We start from the raw sequence: 15,140 nt of genomic DNA, 5'->3' as shown, positions 1-15,140 counted from the left end.
AAGAACTTATCCGTTGAAGATTCGACATGGGAGGATGAGAATTTTATACAAAAGCATCCAAAACTACTCAGGCGTCGAGGACAAAACTTTTTTGAAGGAGAGGGGCATGTTAGGTCCCTATAATACTAGTTATTCCCCCATTACTATTGTCGTTGTTTCCCATATTAATATTGTTGTGCCCCTATTGTCCCCATATTATTATTATTGTGCCCCATAGAATCCCTCTATTATTATTTTTGTGCCTTTATATTATTATTGTTAGGTCGGTTTGGTTATATTGTGACCCCTTAGACTCCTATATATAGAAAGGAGGTTTTGTCATTTGAATCATCCAAGAATTTTTCATTTGTGTAATGTAAAGGAGGTTGCCCCCTCGAAGAGGCTGAATTCTAAGGCGTTGATTTATCTTTTCTATCTTTTTGTGAGTTGGTTTCATAACAATCTTCGTCAATGAAATGGAACACTTAGGGGAGTATTTGATGATATATTTCCTTCTTCCTTAATTTGTTAAAAATGATGTATTCATGCTTTATCATTATGTGAAGTTGGAAATGACTGCATTACAATATCGTCTTGTATTGCATACCAAGTATATGGTACCTTGTTTTAGCTAATCAATACCCATAATTTTGGTACCAATTTTCTATTTTTCAAGGCAAATAAGGATTCAAGGATTTTGTTAGTTTGGGATGTTGAAATACTAGAAGAATACCGGTACTCAAAAGCGTAAAAGAAATCTTTGTCAATGAAATGGAACACTTAGGGGAGTATTTGATGATATCTTTCCTTCTTTCTTAATTTGTTAAAAATGATGCATTCATGCTTTATCATTACTTATATGTTTTAAGACTGCTATTTCACAAAGATGATTGAATAAGCAATCCTTTTCATAAAAAAATAATTGAATGATAATTCCAAACTATTCATCGCTGACATTTCTGTTTTGGAATTTCATTTTTCTTATACATATAGATTTATGATTATCAATACAAAGCAATTGCTCAAAATATAGTTACCAAAGCATACTAAGGGGATTAAAATAAAATTAAAAGGTCCATACAATGATATCAATGAAAAAAATAAAATTGAATACTATAACCATAACACCAAAAGCATGATATCCGAGCATATTTATTAAGACTTGTAGAAGAGCCACTGAAGTCTCTAATCATAGTGGAACACTACTTTAAAAAGTGAAAGCAGACATGAAAACTATGATTAGTAGGAATTTAGGTGTCTTTTGGTTATTCTTTGGCAACTTCATCCATCTCACTTTAAAATGTCTCATTCATTCTATGTCCTTTGAGTACTTATAAGTACCTTATGCGTCTAATACATTATGCAGGTAATCAAAGTCACTCTAAAAGATATCATCGTACGCATTTAAGCGGATTTATAAAGTTTCTCCCCCATCTACCAATTGCAAAAGCAATATTCATAATATAAAACTAAAATGGTAGAAAACATGGGACTAGAGCCTTCAGTGTAAAATAGTTTTAAGAGGTTAACCCATCGATGCTATGGATGCCTGTTGGAAGCGGGTACTGACCTGTGATACCATGAAGAAAATCCATTAGGGCTATGGAGGCTCGCGGGCAATGGGACATTCCTCCTAAAGAAGTGTCAACCAAACCAAGGATTTTGTCTACACGTATGATGGTTACTCTAGAGTGTTATAATCAAAAGGAAGTATGTGTGGATGAGGTCAAGGGAAAAACAAACTCTATAAATTTACTACTAAAGAATGGTATTAAGGTAACCTTGAGTCCTCTATCATTGGTTTTTCATACTATATCTAATATTTAATTACCTTAGAAGTGGGACCTATGATCAAAGAGAAATAATAAACTCAACTGCAAAGCTTATCTGTAATACTTGAATAACTATAAGAATTTGGGATTTTCTTAGTAATAACTAATTGTTCATTGGTTCATCATTTGTTATCATCATAAAAAATCCTCCTAGCTACAAATAAGGAGAGCCCCTTAAATTTATTTTCTTGAGCATAAAATTGTTAAGGTTTGATGAAATCATATGTAATGAGTGATTTGGAATTTATTTTATGATTATTGTTAGTTTGACATAATTTTAATAAATATGAGATGACTTATTTTTGTTGAATATTCATCTCATTAGTTCCATTGTTTTGTTTTTCAGGTCACTTTTTGTACTAGAGCCATCTCATCAATCCTCCTCACTTCTTCAATACCTCGCCTTGTTTGCACAAGGACATGCAAAATCTCAGGCATGGGGGAGTGGTTGTTGCGACCTTTTCAATATCTTCAGTTCATTTTCTTCAACTTCCTTCAACAGATCAGATTGGAACTCACCAACTCCATCTCTTCCATATCATTCAAGACTCTCAACCTTACTCTATTTCATATTTAGATTCATACAACTTCCATTGCATCTTGTAGTACAAATCAAAGTACGAAAGGTATAATTGAGGTAAAACATGTTTAAAGGCTCTTTAGCTCATTAAAATTTAAGGAATATTGATGATTATCCACTTCCTATTTCTTCACCTTTCTTAAACCACCATTAAACCCTCATTCCAAATCTATTAATGCATATTCTAGTAAGACCATAAGAATGATTGTGATACATGAATATCTATAGTGTATTCTCCTTGTACATCATAAACCATTCACAAAATCATCATATGAATTCTCTCAATAAGAGGATGAAGTCATTGTTTATTATTTGAGAAAAGAACCATAAAATACGTAATGGTCTTACAAGTTTCTAAGTCCATATTTATTTAGCCATTATCTTCATTATCACCTTATATCATCCATCATTCCTTCCTAGTTCATATTTTGTTTTCATGAGGGCATGCAAAGTCTTAGACATGGGGGGATGTTGGGCCCTAGATATGTTATCGTATTCGCTATCCAAACCTTTCATTTACAAGCCATATTCATACATTTATAGCATATTCTGTAACTATTATATTACCAATTTTCTCTAAATGCATTCATTTTACCTTGTGGTTAATTATTAATGATTTCTTGTATTTTTAATGATTAAATGAGTTTTTAACGTGGTTTTCCAATGATGGTTTACTAATATGTTTATGTGCCCAAAAAATAAGTTCTAGTACTAGAATTTGACAATTCGGTACTTATATCAGTTTCGGTACTAAGTAAAGGTTAACACATTGGCACTTCTCGAGATGACATGGGTTGAAACTACATGTTTATGGATGGATTTATGTTCACACCTAGCTCACATGTGAAGCTCAAGACATTATTCAAAGTTACATTCAAACCTAAATTCCACCTACAGAAATTTGGTACTTAATTCGGTACCAGTTTGGCATTTTCCAGAAATTCGGTACTTAGTTCAGTACTTGATTCTGCACCTACGCACCAACAACTATGGGCAATTACGTCTAGATTTGTAGTTACATCCAAACTTGGAAAAAAGTCAAACTAATGCCAAGTGGCATTGTTTCCATCTCCAACAAATAATTTAATACACTCCCAAATCATAATAAGACCATTTTTAAATATTATTTGTTGTTTTAATTATAGTACGAGTGTAAGATTTCCATGGAAGTTGATATAATCCTTTGGACCATCACTTCCTCTCCATTGTAATATAAAATAAATAAATCTGCACGAAAATAAGAAAGGAGAGGACACAAATAAGAATTTATGGGATCATTTCTTTGAGGTGGTTTTTGTAATCAGATTTGAAGTTTCACTTGTAAACAGAAGTTGAAGTTTCTTTTGCAATGGCGATTTTATTATTGAAATTTGAGCATCGTACTAGTTTGAATTAGTTTCTTGGAACGTTGCCAAGTTGGGAAGGGCCCCTTCACTCAGTTAACACCCTAGTTTTTATTTGTAGAGTAGGTTAATATTCATTTTTTTTTATTGCATATTTTATTTGATGGTATTTTCAGTTTTTCAGTAAATTTGTATTTCACACATTCTTAGATCTATTAATCTAATTTCAGATTTGTTAACTAAAAGACATTATGATCAGATTAGAAATAATCTTTTCATGCTTAAGAGTTAAGAAAACTTGAATTGGTTTCTTAATATGTTTTCATACCCAAAATTTGAACCTACAAAATTTTTGTACTTAATTCGGTAGTAATATTCGAAATTTCAATGTACATAATTATTGTACTTAATTCAGTACTAATATTCAGAATTTCAATTTCCCTCCTTTCTATACTTAATTAGGTACTAGGTTCTATACTGGAACATGGCATTAAACAATATTTAATTTGCAGTTTAGGGTTCTTTAATTGATTGGAGCTTTGCAGCTACTTGGTAAAAGATTCCTACAGTGATTAAGAGCCTACGATATATCTCTAAGCCTACTTAGCATTTATTTTTGATAATTTATTAAAGCATTTCTTGTAGCTTATTACCTTGTCTTTTTTACCTGCCTCACATACTTTTGCTTATAGTTGCCGACATACTTTTTTTTTACAATTTACTTTTCTACAACATGTTTAATGAATTTTTGCATGCAACACTATAGGATTAGAACCACTGAAGTCTCGAGACCTAATAAGCTACATAAATAAAACCACATGAACATTTCCTGTTGGTAATGAAAGATTGTGGTTTAGAACCCGATAAACATTAGAGTCCCACAATGCAGTGACAAGGGATAGTCCTTAGTGATTAGTTCTTTCTAGTGTTAGTTGTTAGCATATGTTAAAATAGGCTATAATCCTTCATTTCCTGTGCTTGCATATCTAAGTCTTACGATCCCGGAGTCAATAATTAAATGTTGAATTAGAGTACATATAATTTTACCCAAGATTGATGAACAATTGGGCGAATTGCATGGGGTAGTTTATTTGAAAGATTTATCTTTGATCAGGGTATCATCATATTAGGGTCAGAGAGAAAGACATCCCCAAGACTGCTTTCTGGTGCAATTATGGGCATTATGAGTTTTTAGTCATGCCATTGGTATTGACTAATGCACCTACAACTTTCTAGTCACAAATGAACCGTATTTTCAATAGGTAGTTGCGAAAATTTCTATTAGTATTCTTTAACGATCTTTTGATATATAGTTGGACTTGGGAGGACCACATATGACATCTAGATGAGGTGTTGGGAATATTAGAGGAGGAGTCACTATATGCAAAGGAATCCAAATGTGAATTTGGTATGATAAAGATCTTATAGCTGGCCCATGTGATTAGTGCACAAGGGGTATAGGTACATCAAGAAAATATTTAGGTGATCCTATATTGGACAACACTGAAGACTCTTGAAGAGTTACGAGGATTCCTAAGGATTTTCAACTACTATGGGAGATTTATTAAGGGGTGTTCATAGTTGGTTGCACCTTCAACAAATTTGCAAAGAAATGGGTCTTCAAGTGGACAAAGGAAGCTCAATAGATATTTAATTGGTGCAAGGAGGTGAACATCAATTCCCTTATATATTTCACTCAGCCCTTTGTGTTTGAATGTGATGCTCCAAAGGAGTTGTTTTGATGTAGAACATGGACCCAATTTCATTTGAAAGAAGGAAGCTTAGGGAGACCAAGAGGCTATATTCCATATATGACAAAGAGATGCTCACCACCATGCATTCATTAGCCAAGTTCAAAAAATATCTAGTGTAGGTTCATGGTTAAGACTAACCATAATAGTTTGCGATATTTCATGGAGTAGAAGGACTTGAACGAGAGACAACATAAGTGAATAAATAAGATACAATCTTATGAGTTCGACATTGATTACATCAAGGTTAAGAAGAACACTGTTGCGTATTCCCTTTCTAGGAGACCAACAACATGCTCTCTTATGGAGATTTCAACTCACTAGAGAGAACATCCATTGGTGGAGTATTCCAAGAAAAAAATTTCTTGTGAACTAATGGATGGGAACATCCAAGATGATAGGTACAAGGTGGTGGCAAACATCATCTACTATAAAGACAAGTTAAATCTAGTCCCAAAGTCTAACCTCGAGGAGAAGATCTCGAGGGCCATTCATGACTCAATTCTAGTAGGGACCCATGGGTATTTTAAAACTTAAATAGGTCAGATTGAAGTTCGCTTAGAAGGGCATCCAGGATGATGTATTGAGGTATGTTAAGGAGTGTAGGATTTGTGAGATGAACAAGTTAGAGGCTACTCATCCTGTAGGTTTATTGCAGCCCTTGACTATTCTAGAATAGAAGTGGGAGAGTGTGTCCATGGACATTATCACAGGCCTTCCTAGGGTAAAGGGAAGATATTACATCTACTTAGTGGTCAATATAATTACCAAGTTCACACATGTCTTTGCAGTTCCATCAGAGTGCAAGACAACATAGGTGTCTGAGGTATTTTTCAGGGAAGTATTTAGACTCCATGGGTTGCTTAAATATATTGTCAGTGATCGAGATAACATGTTTCTTAGTGCATTTTTGAAAGATATGTTTAGGTTAGTTGGCATAGAATTGATGCCCAACACAAGCTATCACCCATAGATAGACGGTTAGACAAAGATTATAAGAAGGTGCGTTGAAAGATATTTGCGGACTATGTGTCCGAGCAACATAACTCTTGGATCAATTGTTTACATCTTGGTGAACATTGTTACAACTCCACCTATGATATGTTGATTAGTATGACCCATTATAAGCATTATATGGCCACGGTGCTCCTTCATTTGCGGAGTTGGATTATGGGGACAATAGGGATTCCAGATCCAAGGATTGAATACAAAATAGCCAAAACATTCTCAAGGCTCTTAAGGAGAACCTACAAGCTACCCACAATCAATAGAAAATGTATATTGTAGGTAGATATAGGGATGAACACATTTTTGAAGAGGGAGACTTGGGTTTTTCTATGTTTGCAACCATACAAACAATCATCACTAAAGAAACACAGGGAAAAAAAATCAAACCGTGTTTTTGTGGTCCTTACAAGGTTTTATAGAGAGCCAAGGAGGTGGCATATGAGATTAAGATACCAAAGGAAAGTAGGATTCACAATGTATTTCATGTCACCTGCCTAAAAAGGGCCTTGGGACATCATGTTATGACTTCGACAAAGTTACCCCCCACTGGATGAAGAGGGGAAGTAGTCTTGATTCCAGAAGAGATCTTGGATGCTAGGGAAAATAAATTGAGAAGTAGGACAATCAAGGAATATCTTGTCAGGTGGAATAATTTACCAATAGAAGATGCCACATGGAAGGGAGATAAGATCTTATAGCATCCCAACTTACAGCTGCTCGAGGACAGGCAATTTTGGGAGGGAGGACTATAATGCCCCTTTCCAAATAGTGACTACAAAGGGGTCAAATTAGTGGTATATCCTAATTCCCATAGGCTATAGTAAAAGAAAAAAACATCGATTGATTATTTAATGTCTCAAAGGGGAAAAAACAACATTTCTAAAGTGATATTAGATAATTAAATTAAAAAAAAAGACCCATGGTATTTGGATAAGGGAAAATTCATAAAAATAAGATAGGAGCTCATTTTTGGTATATGATTGTAATATTTGTGAATTGATTTCACAAATATCTTGTGGTTTGTTGTGGAAGGGAAACCCAAGTGAAAAGCCAGTTTTGGTGGTGAGGCTATCCACTCTAGCTTGTTAAGGTTGGTTTCAGTGGTGAGATTTATCCACCCTAGCCGATCTAGGGGGAGGATCACTCAGGTTCTCCATAAGGATTTAACAAGGAGGAGGACGAATTTTCTATAGATCATGGAATCATACGGAAACATGAGATTATCCATTATAACAATTCTAAGATTTTTCTTGAATGGTGAATTTGACTAGAGAAGGTCAAATTCTTGTTAGTCAAGCGAAATAATTCTAGAAGGCAGACTTTAATTCTAGAAGGTAGAGTTTCTTGGAAGGAGACCAATTTATTTTGTGGGAAGAATTAAATTGTAGACAAATTCTCCCTTTTGCAAAGGCTAGTTTAGTGGTTGAGGCCAAATTAGTTTGAATGTAGACTTTTCCTTATGAAGGTAGAGTTATTTTGTGTGACATAATTAATTATACAAAATGAATTATTTTTGGGAGGAATATTTCTTTGTGGAAGCCAATATATGTTATAGGGTTAAATGGTTTCGTATTAGGAGGTTGAATTAATTAGAAGCAACTAAATTTCTTTGAGTGCCAAATTAAGGGAATTCAAATTATTATAGGAGGGGGGAGCCATTTATTTGGCTGGTGCATTTTCTGAAGATGTCGAATTTCCTTTAAAGGCTAAATAACTAACCATTCCATTGTTATAACAACTATGAGGTTCAATAAAATAAATTGCATGTAATTTTCCAGAATTAGTATAACAAAATGATTTTTTTTTTTGCCAAGGACAAACTTATGATTATTGGTCCCTTGATTTAATTGCAAATTTTTAGAAATTAATATAACAAAATCCAATGATTTTTTTTTTTGAATTTTTTTTTGGACAAACTTATGATTATTGGTCCTTTGATTTAATTGCAAAGAAAATTATCTTTTATTTGCATGCATAGTATTTGAATAAAATAAATTGTGCAAAATTGTTTGTCTAGAACACCCCAAAATTTGTTTGGAAAAAAGTTTGGTAGTAAAAGAAAGTAAATATTAATAAGGGTAATACACAACCACACTCCAAATTAAAAGGCTAATTAGTTGGAGAGATGGAATTTAAAGGGAAAATTTCCCATCACAAGGTAATTTTTCCATCAAATAGAATAAAAAATAATTACCCGTCTCTCAACATTCTTTGTTAAAATGATCAAAATGGGCACTAGAGTTGCATAAACCTTTAAATTTAATGGGTGTGTCAGATAGAAAATAATTATAAACAAAATTGAATTATTTTTAATTTAAATTGCTTCATCTCTCTATATAAAGTTGATCTAAAATTAAAATGTAAATTGAAATATTTTATTTATGGTTGACATTGAAATATTTTTATAGGTTAATACTAATTTTTAATTTATTAATGTAAGTATTATTTTATTATTTTTAAATGTGACATTACCACACAACATCTTGTCTCATAATGAGGATAGCAATTAATAAAAAATGTTTATTGAAATATGTGGAAAATACAATTTTAATAATAATTACACTGATAGGTGTGGTCTATTACAGGCTTCCAAAATTTCCATTTAAAAAGAAAAAATTAGGGATGATCTAGATTTAATGATAGTGTACACAATCCAATGGATAAAATCAAGAATTTCCAAACAATATTAGAATTTCCAACCTCCACTCCTATCCTTGCATTACAAATGATACATAAGTGTTTTGATGGTTATTGGCAGTTTTCAACTATTTAATTGATATGACTGCTAATCTTGCATTACAAATTCTCAACATTATAAACCATGATAAGTGTTTTGATGGTTATTAGGATTTATCAATAATTTATGTTATATGATTGTACTAGTAATAATCACCGTTAAAAGACTCTAAGTAATTCACTTCTTAAACTTGTGAAAATGTAAAATAAATGTGAATACAAAATTTCATGTTCGAAACTCTAATTACTTTAAAAGATAACTAGACATTTATAAAAATAATAAAATTGTAATTAAAAATCAATTTAATATAACGGCCATACATCTAAACGGAAGGCTAAAGCTTCCTTCTTTCCTCAAGGTGGAATAAAGTATTATTTAATTTTATTGAAGGGCCTCTTTTTTTCTCAACTTTTTATAAAAATAATAAAATTGTAATTAAAAATCAATTTAATATAACAGCCATACATCTAAACGGAAGGCTAAAGCTTCCTTCTTTCCTCAAGGTGGAATAAAGTATTATTTAATTTTATTGAAGGGTCTTTTTTTTTCTCAATTTTTTTTCAGAAAGAAATCATCATATGGCCGAAGCCCTCAGATTTTTACACTCTATATTGCCGAAGCCAGCAGAAGCGTAGTCTTTACAAATATCGTTCAAACATCTTCATAGCGTGAAGGTCATCAAATATGTGCCTCCACAGGAATTGAACATGACTGGGATGCGAAAGCCATCCGCCCCAGCCATTACATCATACACGTCACGTCTCTGATCTTTCGCAAAACTCGTGAATTATCAGTAAACATCCTATGAGGAATGGTTTCGCTTGAAATGCTTACTACCTTTTTTTTTATTATTATATCATTCGTTCATGTATGTTCGGGGCATTGAATGGTCAGAAGCAAGATCAACCGTTGATTTTGCTTGGAAATCACTCAATCAATTTAGTTAAGTCAGCTAACTGCATACACTCGTTGCAAAGCTGCGGCAGGCTGTGAAGAGAAAAAATAAAGTAACACAATCCTAAGGGTAAGCAATGTTATTTATCGATACTAAACTTTTATTTATCACCACTGTAAGCAATGTTATTTATCGATACTAAACTTTTATTTATCATCACTGTATAATACAAGAAGCTCAATCCACACGATGTGTTCGTAACCATGGGACTAGTGGATATGAAAGTTTGTTTAGGGTAAAGTGATTATCTTTATTTAAATGGTAGGTTTTGGAATTATCTAGAAATGTGATTATTTTTATTTAAATAGTAGGTTTTGGAATTATTTGGAAATTCATGATATAAATTATTTTTAATGTTTACCTGGTTAAAAATAGCCTATGGGCCAAGTCTCTTGACAAAAAGATTTCTGCATTTCAGCCTTTTTTTTGTTTACTATAACGATGAGTGCCTCCAACTTCTCAACCTTTTCTTCACTAAATAAATTATATCAAGAGCTAGCTATTAGAGTATTTGCTTATCTGTCCCTACTATTCTATAAGGCTTTAAATTCTAAAATAAAGTGTTTTTCTGTTTTCACAAGTGCAAATTGTACATAATGTTTCTTCCCAATCTTCTTTTGGTCTTTTCTAGTGTGGAGTTTTACAAATGAGTTGGTGAGAGTTAGTTCTTAACTAGACAATGATAATTTCGGCTCTCCATGATATATTGGCCCCTCCCTATCCCTTTATCCCAAATACCCTTGTAGAACTTATCAATAAAAAAAGCTTTTGTCTCTTTACCATTAATGGGACACATGTTCACTTAAATAACATGTTTACTAAACTATTTGATATTTGATATATTTCTGCATCGAAGTCTTCTTTCTTTTGCTCAAAATGCCATTGAAGAAAATCTTAGGCTAGTTGTTCTCTACCGTTTTCTCTACTCTTTTTAAATATCTTATTAGCTGCACCATAGCAAGTGCTTCAATAGAGACAGTACCCATTTCACTCAGCGTGATATCATAAGGGATTGAATTTTAATTTGGATTTTCTCAATTTGCTTCCACTGTGAGTCAAAGGTCCATGTTCACACCCATATAAAACAACCAAAATCGCTAAAAGCCCAAAAAGAGTTTGGGTAGTCTTCCATTCCCATAACTATGCCTCTCTACACCTATTTTAAAAAGCATAAAGCATGTTTCAAGCTCCTAAAGTTCTCTTCTTTATGCAACTTTCCCGACTTAGATTTTTATTGAAGTCAAATCCAAGGTATTTGTAATCTGCTACTTCTTCAAGAGTATTGCCTCCAAAGTAGAACTTATGCTAATTATGATTTCTTTTATTAGAGAAAATAACCACTTTCTTCTTGCTAATATTGACTTGCATCCCCACCATTTTACAAAAAATACCAAGGGAAAGTAAGTGCCCTTGTAAGCCAAGAGCATATTTAACAATCAAAATAAGGTTATTTGAAAACAAAAGAAGCATTATCACAAAATCACTCAAAAGGGCACCATCACCATATTAATTGTTTGACCACTCTCCAAGTTTGTCAATATATAGATAAAAAAGGGTAGGCAACAAATGACACCCTTGTTTGACCCCGATATAGCTCCTAAAACTTTCGGATATGCGAGTCAAAGTTTTTATTTTGACTTTAACCTCTTCATATAGCCTATGGACAATTGCTTTGAGATGTAAAGGAACCCCAATTTCCTCCATTATGTGCCAAAGTTTATCCCTAGGGACCATGTCAAAAGCTTTCTTAAAATCAACAAAGAAACATAAGACTTACTCCTTTTTCTCCCACACTTTTTCAATGATGTGTCTTAATGTTATACCACAATCAATCATGGAATGCTTGGGTCTAAATCCTGCTTGCCCTTTAGCATGTTTACCCTCTCCTTGCACCCACTTGCTAATTCTCTTTTCTGGCATACTTCCAAATAGTTTTCTAAAGAAAAGATTTATCATTATGGTCCTATAATTGCAGGGATTTTTGATGTCACTACTCTTGAAAATAATTATTGTTAGAATATTTGTCCAATTTGTGGGGGAAACCCCTACTGAATGATGTTGTTGAAGATTTTTGTAATGTGAGGTGAAAGAGTTTTCAAGCCCCAGTTTAGATACTCTGCATGAAGTTCAACTAAGTTTTTTGTTTTTCCAGTACCCAATTTCTTAATACCCACCTATACCTTTTCCACAGTAAAAAACTTAGTAGTAGTGTTGACCAATGGGTTGAGGGGGGTACAATCAACATTAGAATCCTGCTCATAAAGCTGCCTTGCATAATCAAACCAATGAGAAGTTGTAATATTATTTTCAGTTTGTTTCTTTCTCAGTTGAAGCTCCTTCCAAAATAACTTGAGGTTATTTTTCCCAAGAAGATCGGTTCTTCCCTCCTTGAGACAATGCTATCAACTTTTTTCTTTCTCGAAATCTGCTTGTAAACTTTAAGCTCTATTTATTTCTTGTTTGACTCTTCTAAACTTCTCCTTTCTTTGTTTCATTCATCATCAAACCAATCATTAACGGGAAAGCAATTAGTTTTAGATTTTAGACTTTTTTCTCTTTTGCATTGTGCAAGTGCCCTTTGAATGAAATTTATTAGCTCATGACTATGAAGGCCATTTGAAGAAATTTTTCACTTCTTAAAAAGCCTCTCTAGTGCAATGTTGAAGGTTATACATTTTTTTTGAGTTAAAAGAATTCTTCCCTTTGAGGGCGATTGATGAATGCACTGATTTTGTAACCCAAGTAGCTTCTTTTTAGTCCAAGAGAACCTTTTTATTTCTTTTCAAATTGTAATTTTTTACCAACCTTGTAATATTGGGTGTTAAACATTATCAATGATTGTTCTTCAAAAATGATTAGCTCTTCAACATCCAACTCTTTGACCAACTTCTCACTCTCAACCATATGTGATGCTACTTAGTCTTGGACAGTAGCCCTATCTACTTCCATGTGTGTGGTTCCTTGTGCTTGTTGTGACCCTCTTTTACTCAAACTTTTACTTTTGGAAGAAGTAACAATATGGGATCTTTCCAAGATAACACAATCAAGTGGTTCTTCTCCATAATCTCCACCTAATCGTATTTCATTACTCTCTCCTCGGATTGAAATGTTTTCATGTCTTTTGTATGGTGAGGAGAAACTCATATAGGTCTCTTTGGGTGAAGATGGTTGTGTATTAGTAGGAATTTTCCCTCTTTTCTTGGCATTTTCTTCAAAAATGGTGCTCACTATAGTTACTACATCATCATCAAGTATTATTGTTTCCTTTTCCTTCGATGTTCTGCTTCATTTTCTCCACTTTCTTTAGTAATGTTTGTGAATACATTTCCATATCATATAGTTTCCAAATGCCATCAAAACATTCCCTCATGGTTGAATCCTTTTTTTTTGTCGGTCAACTTGCGTCTATTAGATTTCCATAAAACAAATTCATTTTCTCCACTTTATTTAGTAATATTTGTGAATACATTTCCATACCATATACTTTCCAAATGCCATCAAAACATTCCCTCATGGCTGAATCCTTTTTTTTTTCGGTCAACTTGAGTCTATTAGATTTCCATAAAACAAAGAGTACAAAAGATGTCTGGGCGGTCCCCAATCCCTCATTCTAACCAGAATTGTCAGGTTTAGGGATCGGAGGATGCCACAAATAAGTTTTTACATGCATTATTTCTATGAGGCTCAAAAGCCATCTATTGCTTACAGAAAACAAAAAGATAAAAAAATAACATCAACATATCACGGAGGGGGGTGGGAGGAGTATGCCCAATATTTGAATAAAAATATTTGCATGCCCAATATTTGAATAAAATAAATTGTGCAAAAGTTTGGTCTCAACAACTTCCTAACTAATAGGAATAGACTTTGTCTAGAATTAATGAACACATAAAAACAAGTAGGAATTATATTCTCTAATAACTTGTCAATTCCATATTGAGTAATGAGGGAATTACACATCTGCACAGCATGGGTAATTTTTCCATCAAATACAATAAAAAAAATTACCCATCTCTCAACATTCTTTGTTGAAATGATCGAAATGGGCACTAGAGTTGCATAAACCTTTAAATTTAATGGGTGTGTCAAATTTGAAATTCCTACCATACACATCTCCTTGGTAGTAAAAAGTAGAAAATAATTATAAACAAAATTGAATTATTTTTAATTTAAATTGCTTTATCTCTCTAAATAAAGTTGATCTAAAATTAAAATGTAGATTGAAATATTTTATTTATGGTTGAAATTAATTATAAACAAAATTGAATTATTTTTAATTTAAATTTCTTTATCTCTCTATATAAAGTTGATGTAAAATTAAAATGTAAATTGAAATATTTTATTTATGGTTGACATTGAAATAGTTTTATAGGTTAATACTAATTTTTAATTTATTAATGTAAGTATTATTTTATTATTTTTAAATGTGACATTACCACACAACATCTTGTCTCATACCGATAAAAAGATGTTTACTCCAATATGTTGAAAATATAATTTTAATAATAATTACAGTGATAGGTGCGGTCTATTGCACGTTTCCAAAATTTTCATTTAAAAAATATAAAAAAAAGGGATGATCTAGATTTAATAATATGAGAATATTCTCAATCTTATACAGAATCCAATGGACAAAAGCAAGAATTTCTAAACATTTTTTGAATTTCCAACCTCCACTCCTATCCTTGCATTACAAATTCTCAACATTACAAATGACACATAAGTGTTTTGATGGTTATTGACATTTTTCAACTATTTAATTTATATCACTATGCTAATCTTGTATTACAAATTCTCAGCATTAGAAAGGATACATAAGTGTTTTGATGGTTATTGGGATTTATCAAAGATGCCCTAAATGATTTGGCAAGGGGAAAACAAGAAATGATGCATGAAATGGTAAGAAGGCAACAAGAGTTGGTGCATGATTTCACTCACTTTACAACCAATATTCT

The sequence above is a fragment of the Pinus tabuliformis genome, chromosome 9 (assembly GCF_031772625.1).
Source record: "Pinus tabuliformis cultivar Carrire ecotype Pingquan chromosome 9, CPIR1, whole genome shotgun sequence".
NCBI lineage: Eukaryota > Viridiplantae > Streptophyta > Pinopsida > Pinales > Pinaceae > Pinus > Pinus tabuliformis.
Note: the sequence above shows the minus strand (reverse complement) of the source record.